Here is an 11,767-nt window from a genome sequence, read left to right on the forward strand (position 1 = left end):
AATAGGGGTGTTCATGGTTTGATTTGGAACTATAAAACGTTCGAACCGGTTATCGATTTGGTTTCACGGTCGGTTTTTTTTCTTATTGGTCGGTCGGTTTCAAAATTTCAAACAGTTGTGAGGGTTTGGTTTACACCAAAAACCGGTTGTATAAAACCGGACCGGACCGTTAGATTTAAGTTTTTAAAAAAATATTTTATATTAGATATAATTGGGCGCATATAATGTATATATGTGTGAATCCTCGGGTGGGCAAAAGTGAAATTGCACTACTTTTTGACGTTATTCTACTAATCTCATGAAAATCACGTTAAAAAGTGGTGGAAGGTTAATCAGGCATCATGTGGTGGCGTTGATAACCGAAAGACAAGGGTACATGCACCAATCGGCAGTGTCCTGATGGTTGAGTGTTATGTACCTTATGTCCAAGGCTTGATGGAATACTATCGAGCTGGGGGTCACACCGGAAGCAGCCTCTCTATTCCTAAAGGGTATAGGTAAGACTGTCTACATCTTACCCTTCTCAGACCCTACCATAGATTTGTTATTGGTGGGATATACTAAGTACGATGATGATGATGATGATGATGATGATTAGATATAATTGGTATTGTATGTCACACTTAAATACAGTTGAATAAAGGCTGATTTATCTGAAGTAATTTGGTTAAGTGGATATCAAGTTCTCAAATCTCAACCCTTAATGGTTAGCTATTGAAATCTATTTTAAAGTTAGTAACCATTGAAATGGCTTTCTAGGATGCTTGAAATTGTTGTATGCATTACCGATGATTTTCTTTTTTCACTTATGCATTTTATGTTCATATTAACTGTTAACTTACATCGACTGTTATAAACCTTTTTTTTATCTGGTGTGTTCTTCTTTGGAGAAGTACTATATTAGCTTTTATATCTTTTATATAGTCTAAACCATGAAACCAAACCGCCGGTAATGGTTCTGTTTGATTTGGCTTTAAATTTCAACGGTTCGGTTTCGGTTTTCAATAATGAAAAACCGTAAATAACGGTTTGGTTACGATTTGACTCAAAAACCGGTCAAACAAACCGGGAACACCCCTAATCATTAATGAGAAGTTTGAGACTGTAGAGAAACGTGGAACCAATTACCCTTCATTCCCATAACAAATTGAATCTGACAACTTTGACTATAACCAACTATCAATACACATGAATTACTAAATGCAGTTAACATCGTTACATCTGTAGTTTGCATCAACAGATTATGGGCGTATAGATTATTTCAACTCAAAATAAGATCCAAGTGTTCACATCTAAAATTGACCCATTTGACACAAAAAAAATGCCATTAATATACTAAAAATTAGAAACCTAGGTTATAAGCAGGCATTTGTCACCTGAATTTACATGTTTTTGTTTCCTAAATGATATGCATCCATGCTAGGTACTGCCAAACAACTGAACATAGGTACCAACAAAGCCAGACTACAATAACAACAAAAACAATATGCGAAAAGGGATTAATTGTAGAATTAGAGCACTTTCAAGAAACAGAAAATATACCATTTCAACTTTAAAACCAATTTATCCTAGAGTAGCTGTATCATAACGCTATGCCATTTAAACCTTATTAGCAAAATTATACATCTTTTGAAATTGTAAACAAATTACCATTATGCAAGCTTGTGTTTCTTCTATCTGGAGGCTCCCCATCAAAAACATATCTATAGAGATAAAATAAAAAACCACTTACGAATGCAAAAATTATACATTTTACATAACATCAAATAATTGAACATATTCATTGTGCTCGTGTTCGCTTATTAAAAATGGGCATGTTCATGTTCATGGTCGTAATTGTTCATGTCTATTCATATAAAACCTAAACGAACAGTTTATAAACATAAACGAACACAAACGAATATAAACAAACAAACAAACTTAAATTAAAACTTACCGAATTCATTGATCGTCACCTCAGATCAACAAACCCAAAGCCATCTCCTATAAACACAAAAAAAAACATATACCGAATTCATTGTTCGTCACCTCAGGTCAACAAACCCACAGCCATCTCCTATAAACACAATAAAAAAACATATACCGAATTCATTGTTCGTCACCTCAGGTCAACAAACCCACAGCCATCTCCTATAAACACAATAAAAAAACATATACCGAATTCATTGTTCGTCACCTCATATCAACAAACCAATTTCACAACTTGCAGTGTAAAGTATGTTGTGTAACTTTGTATATCCAGGCACATTAGCATGAGACAGATTATGAATATTTATGCATAGAAAGTAGGTATGTGCTCATGTCACCTAGGTTTATTACATGTGCAGCCATCACTTCGCTCAATATTATTTCAAATATATAATATACAATAACTAAAAAGATATATTCAGTTTATATGATCTTGTTCAGTTTTATATGGTAAGCTCTTGGTGGTATTATATATAACAATTTGAATGTTTGGTGCCACTGGATCCTTGATTGATCCACGTGGCACCAACCCCATTTGGTCACTTCGGTTTTTTTTTTTTTTTGGCTTTTTTCCTTTTTTCTTTTAAATGTTACATTCTTTGCAACCTACGATTTAAAGTTGGTATAGCTGATAAAGATCGATTTCTGTGATTATGATGTAGTGTCGGCGTTGTAGATATCGACCGATTACATGTTGGTTCCCCACTGCAAAGCGTAGGTTTTTTGTTTTTGTTATTGACGATACCTTTCGAACTCGCGTCAACTCGTAAAAGAGCAACATGTGTTTTCTTTTATGTTCGCCACGAGTTTTTTATGTTCGTCGATTTTGAATGAATTCGCGTCAGCTCATGGACGCAACACGGATGTAATTTTTTTGTTTGCTGCACTTTTTTATTTAAATGTGTTAATTTGTTGTATTTTGGTGTGGATGGATTTTTTGTTTTACTTTCGGTTTCATAACCCAATACTGACCAATTTGTCGGTTCGCCTCGCAATGCGTGATTTTTTTTTTTTACAATTTAGCGCAAACACCGTTGACTCCGGTCGATTTTGCGTCATTTCGCAGACGCAACATGCAAGTTTTTTTATAGTTTTCCGTAGTTTTTTTGTTTGTCAATTCTAGCGAATTCATATTAACTAGTTCACAACTACAACGCACGGTTTTTTTTTCCATCAAAGTTTTCTTTTGTTTTAAATTTGTTAATCTGTTATATATATGGGTGTGAATAAAGTTACTTTTTCTTTACTTTCGGTGTTGTAACCTGATACTAGCCAAATTCGCGTCGGTTCGCCACCATAACACTCAATTTTTGTTATGTTAATTTATTATGGTATTTGAACGTTAACAAACCTTTTTTCGGTTTATTTTCGATGTCGTAATCTAGCACCGATCGAATTCACCTCAACTCGCAGCCGTGTGGCATGGGTTGATCTGCCATATGACTGACATTGGGTATACACCTAGTTTAACATATTGTAAGGAGCCTTATTCGAGCTATGATAAAAAAAATGTCCCTTTGTTTCAAATATCATGAAGACTTTGACCTTATTTTGGGTGTACTTGCTATATACTTAAACTCAATCTACAAACTTTTCTTAAGTTTTTAAAAAAATTATCTCAAATTCATATTAGAATATTAATCTGTTTGACCACAAAAGTCAGCCTATACAAACTTCAATACATTTGCCAAATTTTGTATTGTTTGTTACCTAGTTCATTGTCGAAGTACATAATTCCCATTCAAAAGGTGAGGCCCACAGGAGCACAATTAATTGAAGCTCTACATATTACAGCATCTCGTGCAACTGTCAACCAGATTCAAAACTGTGTATCTTTTCTTGAAGCCCACAAAAAAAAAAAATTCAATGCAGTCAGCAAAAAGTTGAACCCCAAAATTCAAAACAGGAATCAAAGCATAATTCCAGCAGCAGTTCTGATGGAAATAATTCAAGCAGCAAATTATCATATAATCATAAACAGTTGAAAAAAGATTCATAAAACTGATTTCAAGCACAAGTTTCTTTGATGCAATTAATTCTGGTTTTGAAGAATTATTGTGCTTGATTCAAACGAAATTAATGGGTTTAGAGTCTGACTGACCTTGGAAATTTTAGCGATACAGGTGGATGATATTCTTTCAAGCGATTCCATTGTAGGATGGGAGATGAAGACAAGTTCAAGAACCCACCCTAGCAGTATTCGCGATATCCTCTTCAACAAAATTAAGATCGGTGAGTATGTAACCCGGATTATTCCCCAAAAAGAACGAAGAATACGGTCACAATCAATTTACCGTAATCAATATGAAGAATACGTTAGATGGAATTGTCACACCCCAACCTACGGCGGAACATGCCGGGGTGCGACATTTATTGTATCATAGCTCAAAAGATACTAAGTGAAAAAAACACGTGTCAATATCTAAATTATTCATTCATCAAGTTCAAAAGCACAAACATCGTTTCAACTGAAATACCGTTACAAATAAATATTCAAAACATAAATAACTTAAAATAAAAGTTTTCTTCAATCATCAAGCAACCTAAGGTCTCATCTAACTTCCAATACTTGATTCATCCGATAAAGCTACCTGCGCCATGCGTGAAAATATATATTTTGTCAACATAAAGTTGAGCAAGTAAACCACAGTTTTGAGTATATATAATAATAAAAGACAATTCCATGCGATAATCATAAATCACTACATTTAGTATAACAATAAATAAAAATTGTCTTTTCAACCGAATCACATAGATAAGGGTTTACTTCGACGGCGTATGATCATACTAATGAGGATGAGGATGAGGATACCAACCAACATAAAACAGTAAACACATAGTCACATTTGCACATATCAACTAATCGAACAATTTCAATTACGCATATGATGGAATCGTAGTGAAAACAATAATTTTATTGTGAACGCATAACGCCCCCAAAAAATGTAAAACGGTAAAAAGGGTGGATGTGGATTTACTTACCTTATTGAGTACGGTAAACGAGGACGAGATAAATAAAGAAGAGTCTAGGATGAAAACGGTCAAGCTCCTCAAGAGTCACCGACAAATCTTCCTTTTAATTGAAGTATAACGCTTGGTACAATGGTGAATTGATCGAGCTAGGTTGCGGCCAGAACTAGCTTCAATTAGGTGTCGGGATGTTATTGAAAATTGAATTGGGTTTAGAGGAAAGATTGGCGAAGAGGAGGAGGAGGGTTCTGCACGTTTAATTGTTTCGTAACGAATGGATTATATAAGGTCACAAATTAGGGTTTGTTTAGGCTTAAAAATTGTTAAATGATCAATTTACAGACTAATTAACACGCTTATACTATAATTGCGTGTCGGTTACGCGTTTATTCGACGGAATATGCCACTTGCCAAAGTTAATCAATCATAAACGAGCGGGAATTGGAGGTTTGAAGGGTTTCGGGTCCGCGGGTCGGGTTTGGGTTGACTGGTCGGACCAGGGGGTGGTTTGGGTTATAAAATATTATTTTAATATTAGAATTTACATATCAGGTCCCTGAAGTTTGTAGATGGAAACGAGAATGGGTTATAGTTTGAGTTTGGGTGAAAGTTGCAAGTTCTTGTAAGTTAGAATATTTAAACTATTAAATGATAAAACTAAAATAATAAAAATATTCAATATATGTATCGGTTTATTAAAAGAGTGACCCAAACCCTTAAACGGGTCGGGTATAATTACAAGAATATAAGAATGAAAAACCCGAAATGTTACAGCATTCACTACTTTAGGAAATTTCGTCCCGAAATTAGGAGTTAAGCCATAACGAAGAGGTGCGGGTACTCAAGGCGGTTTGCAACGATTTCAAAAATGAGAGGTAAACCGACCATCACGATCGGAAATAATGGTCAAAGGCGTTCCATGGCGGCAAATGATGTTCTTGACATAGAGTCGGGCTAATTCGCTTACGGAGGATTTTTCTCGGAACAGTATGAAATGAGCTGACTTGGTCAAACGATCAACAATCACCCAAATACTATCATTGCGGCTTTGAGTAGTGGGGAGTTTGGTAACGAAATCCATGGCTATGTCTTCCCATTTCCAAACGGGGATCGGAGGTTGCTCGAGCAAACCAAACAGCTTTTGATGCTCGGCTTTAACCTTAGAGCAAGTGAGGCATTTAGATACATACACCGCAATATCTTTCTTCATTCCCGGCAACCAAAACATGGTACGAAGATCGGCATACATTTTATCCGCACCGGGATGAATAGAGTATCGTGACTTATGAGCTTCATCGAGGATGAACATGCGAAGACCGTCACGATCGGGGACCCATAAACGGTCCGAATAATAGAGTAAGCCATTACGTTTGGTTTTAAGTTGGAGTACGGCGCCACACGACATCTCGTCATATAAGTTACCTTTGGTGACAGAGACGTGTTGTGCGTCGAGGATGCGGTATTGAAGGTCAGATTGGATGGTGACACAGTTTGAGCCAAATGGATTTAATGTGACTTTTACGACTAGTCCCGAAATTAAGGAATAATATAGCTACACCGTAAAAGGTTTTTTTTATTATTATTATTATTATTATTTTACTTATGATTTAAAATAACACAGAACTTCGAATAGTTGAAATCTAAAACCAATCGTAATACGGAAGGAAAAACTTTAAAATCTAAAATTTATCATAACCCGGAACTTAAAGTAATAGAAATAACGCTACAAATGACAATCCGATAAGAACATTTATATATAGGATGTACCAGCAGCGTATCCACCATGTTCTTATCATCTCAACATTGTACCGTTATCCCAAATTACCATCGGTTCTAAGATTATGACACACGATTGTACGTATTATGACTTCCATGCTAGGACTTCGGTAATTATGTATGCATCCATAATTACTTAGGTCGTCGGATGGTCCGCATAATACTCCCCATCGTGTGGGTTACCAAGCGTTGGAAAACATTATTTCGTGAAAGAACATAAGTTTTAAAATATTTAACTATAAACTAGGAAAAAGTACAGAAGTTTCTAAGACATTATTTAAATATGAGTCCTTAAAGTTGTAAATGAATAACTTATTAGTAGTCAAGATTAATAAAATGGGTTGTGATGATTGAGGATGATAAAATAAGGCATATGGGGCATTAATAAACAATCTACTTAAATAAAATGAACTTTTTTAACAAGATACACGAAGGATCATTAGTTCAAACTGAAATAATTTGATGCCATAAACAGGCAGTACTAATTCATAACTGAGAAAAGACTAAAATGAATAAGATCGACTAAGGGACACAGCACAAGTCTTCGGATTTCTTGAGTAGCTTAGCTGATGTGACGTGAAACACCATGAGATAGTGAATTCATAAAAGTTTGAGCATTCGGGGTAGGTTATCTCGGAGTTGCTTGAATAGGTTGTGCTCGAAGGGGTTGCGGAATTCCAATAGAGTATAATCGGTGAACTTGAGCTTGCGGGTATGGAATTTGGTAGGGTTGAATTTGGTAGGGTATGGAATTCCAATAGAGGTTATCTCCTGTAAACCTCTACAAACCAACACTCTTCGGGTCGGTTCGGGTTTCAGGCAAGTTCAAACGTCAAGGACCGAAACCGAAATTTGCAAAAGTGTAGGACCGATGATGACCGAATTATACACGGTTCGGTTTCGGTCTTTTTTCGGGTCGGTTGTCTGGTTTTTGGGTCCTTGCCGAAAACTGCACACCCCTATTTTGTTAGACGATAAGTGGAATTGAAAATTGAATCTGTAAGAGTGTTTAGAATTTTTTTAAAGTAAAGATTTCAGCATGACTCTCACATTGTTGATAAATTCAACCAAGTGAATTAGAATTCCAATCAATTATCATCGCTACCATGAACCTATTGTTGTGGTCGTTGCCACCATCCTCATTGTTGAAGCACAATTGTCGCCGTCACACCACAACACTGCCCCCACAAGATCATCGATCTCAATGTAGTCATCCCCGCCATCACTACAACTACCGTTAGGTCGTTATTTGTTTTAGTACGGTAACCTTCGACGTTTTTGTTAGTTTACTATAGATATTAGTTTTCGCCAATTTTTAAATCATAAAAAGTGACATGGCATAGATTTTTAATAAAATTGTAAAGTTAATATGGTAAAACCATAAATATACTGCTAGGGCATTCACAATCTAATCCCTATATTCAAAACGAAAAGTTCATGGTTTTTTTTATCGAATTTTGCAATTTGTGATTCCTTAATATATGGTATAGATATATGAATTGAATCTTGATTCTATATACATACACTAGCTTTTAGCCTATGTGTTACGCGAGTTTATTTAGAATTTTTTAATAATATTATTTTGGATATATAATTCTTTATATTATTTTAATTAATCTGCATGGAGTATGTGTGTCGCTTTTAATGTCATTTTAGTTGTAACTCTTTCTTTTTGTTTTCAACAACAGAGCCTATATTTATTATATATATAGTTTTTTAGTTTTAACCATTTCTGTCTTAAATCTTGAAAATAAATATGTATGATTTTGTATGTGAAGGCTAAGAAAAATAATACACAGTTGAATATGGGAATTTTGCTGCCAATGTTCAACGCAAAGTTGTCGATAGCCCACGATGAGGGCTCACCTGCTAAACATAAACACCGTACCGAGGTTAACTTAGTTTTCATTAATAAAGTAAGGTACACAAACAATAAATTTTTGTTATATTAACATCATCATGTTGCGTTGTTCATCAATGTTTGTTTATGAATGTTCATATATATTTGTTTAAATGTTAATAGAAAATATGGAAATAGTAGTTGTATTTTACATATCAGATAAATAATTCAATAGTGTTCATATATGTCTGTGTTCGTTTACATTTGTTCATATATATCTGTTTACATTTGTTTATAGTTCTTCATATATAAAAACATATTTGTTTAGCTTACTAAAGAACGAATATAAATGGGCACATGCATGTTTATTTTTTAAACGAATGGACATCAAAAGAAATATTTTTCCGGTTAAATGTTTGTTTAAAGTTAAATGAACGAACAAAATAATAATAATGAAAAGTTAGCGATAATATTTATGACCATTTAACAATCGCCTTCAAATGATTTTGGTAGAATGGATATGAATATTGACATTGCTTGACATCATGTAAATTACACACCCATTCCCGCTACCATTTCAAACCAAGCACGTGCATTACATGGGTCTTGAGCGCAGAATGTTTGGCCACCTTCTTTGTCTTGTCGATGTGTCATTCTCTGGATATGATGAAATGAAAAGATACGTGTTATTAGTGGGCAAAGTAGCTAGGAACTTTCAAGCTTCTACACAGCGACGATTATTTATTATACAAATAACAAAATCATATTTTATTATTTTGACTTTTTATACTTAGATAATCATGAACATTAGTAGGTTACTCAACCAAAGAGTAGACTCATACTCATCTTCTTCGCCATCATAACCAAGTGATACACTACCATGTGCCGCATAGTAATCTTCTTCCTCGTCATTTGAGAAAGTAAAAGTGTTACGTGGGTTTGCTATTTTTCGTTTATATATATATATATATATATATATATATATATATATATATATATATAGCAAGGTTATAATAAAAGGACTTTTTTTCCTAGAAAGTGTAAGAAGGAACCTGAACTGTTGGATGCAATATAACATACAAAGGCAAGATCGTAAACATTGAAATCTTTTAATTATAGATTGTTATCATCAATTTAATTGTCATCCCTGTTTTTTTTCTACGGATCCGTTTATGATTGAAGTACATCATAATCAATTGCACAATATTTTTCTTATAATTTCTAGATCTATGAATATTTGAATCACGGAAATCAAAGCATCTTCATCCTCCTATGAATCTATTTTACATTTATGATTAATATATTTCTAAAATGGGTTGAGTGTGATTGGGATTGAGATGCAATTATCGGTCTTTCTTCACTCCTCAATATATTTATATTATCATCTTTCTATCTATATTAATCTTCACACATCATTTTAATATATCGATAGTGTGTTTTGATTTGATTATATATTATGGAATATATTTTTTTCCTAAAAGGTATATTATGCCATCAATTTACATGAAATAAATATATTTTATTTTTACAGATTTAAAATTTATAACTTATGAAGAAACAATATCAAGCCATAGCCTTGAGATAAAGATAGTTGTTTGTACGAGTTCATACGATGTGAAGATCGTTCCAAGAAACAACGTGTCTAAAGATGTCGCCATCGTTGGAAAACTTCATAGCCGCCATCGATCATCGGAGGTGAAGTGCATATTTGGTTTATGGTTGAGCTGCAAGGATTTGCATCCAGTTTTTTAGGAATGTTATATGATAAAGCTAAAACATGTTTTCTGAATATTGAATTAGGATTTTAAAATTTTATAAATACGTGTTCAATGTAGTGTTATTCGATAAAACACATCTATGTGTGTTTCACGTTCCATTATTGTAGATTATTTTTGTTTAAATTGAATTTTGTTATTGTTCATCGTATTGTGTTATTGTTCATCTCATTTGTGAGTTATATAACAACTATAAAAGTTTTGATATATTCTTTGAACCTGCAAAAACAAATACAATAAACCTACAAAGATTTTGAATTTTTTGAATTTTTTTATTTTACCTATGTAAAAAAAACTGAATAATTAACTGTAGATTGATAATTTTCATATATAATATAACACATCAGACACACCATACTTTTTAGTATATGGAGATTGGGTCTACTTCCATCACATAGTTATGTGTTTTTAATATAGTGTTTTTTTATACGTTTTCAATCAATTATGAGGTTCTAATATATTGTTTTTAAATGTTTCAGTGTATTTTCTGGTAATTTAGCTAGTGTGTTTTTATGGTAATTTAGCTAGTGTGTTTTACATTATGAGATTTTTAGTAATGCAGTAAGGTTTCTATATAGTGTGTATTCATGTTAGTGTGTTAATTATTGGTGTTCATAATGTAGTTCATGGATGTTCTCTGTATTAGATTTTTAAATTTGGATGAAAAATATGATAATTAAAGCTTTAATAAATATTTCCATATATAATAAAACACATGAGACGATTATGCCCTTTAACACATCTTTCTTGGCCTTTAAAATAAAACACACCTCCAATTATCTTAACTTTCCATCTTAACCATTAATTGCTAAGATCCGACGCTCTAGATTTCTTCCTACACTTTTTAGACACACTTAAGTTTTTAGAATAACCTCACCCTATATATATATATATATATTTGGGTTTTAATTTATTACAAGAAAGTTTGTTATATTTAAAAGGTGTTTGCCTAAGTTTTTAGAAAGTGTTTATTGATTGGCTTTTAAAAATGTCAATAAGCCCAATAAGATATTTGGGTATCATAAAAGTGTTATTTTGTTTTTGTTATGAGTTAAAAAGTTGTTTTTGATAAGTTACAAATCCTGTCTTTTTGTCTTTCTTTTGGCTTTGAGACTATTATTAACATGCCCTTAAGACTCCAGCCCGTGATGACATGGCAAGCAACTATATTCACATGCGCATTAAATCTTATCTGAACTAAAGAGGTGCCCATACGCAAGAACGTCTTATTTTTAGGTTATTGTGTAAGTTTTATCCATTAATTTATTTTATATATTTTAAAAAAAATAGCCATTAACTTATCAATTGTCATACTTGTAGGTGTAGGGTACGTCAAAACCGGTACGACCTTTTATATATTACATAACGTATTATGTTTATTACATTATTATTATTGTCTACTAATTAGACCCATTGGGCTGGGGGTTTGTGGATGTAA

The sequence above is a fragment of the Bidens hawaiensis genome, unplaced genomic scaffold (genome assembly GCF_021521415.1).
Source record: "Bidens hawaiensis isolate Kalapana, Puna unplaced genomic scaffold, B.hawaiensis_p1.1 tig00054125_1, whole genome shotgun sequence".
NCBI classification, from domain to species: domain Eukaryota; kingdom Viridiplantae; phylum Streptophyta; class Magnoliopsida; order Asterales; family Asteraceae; genus Bidens; species Bidens hawaiensis.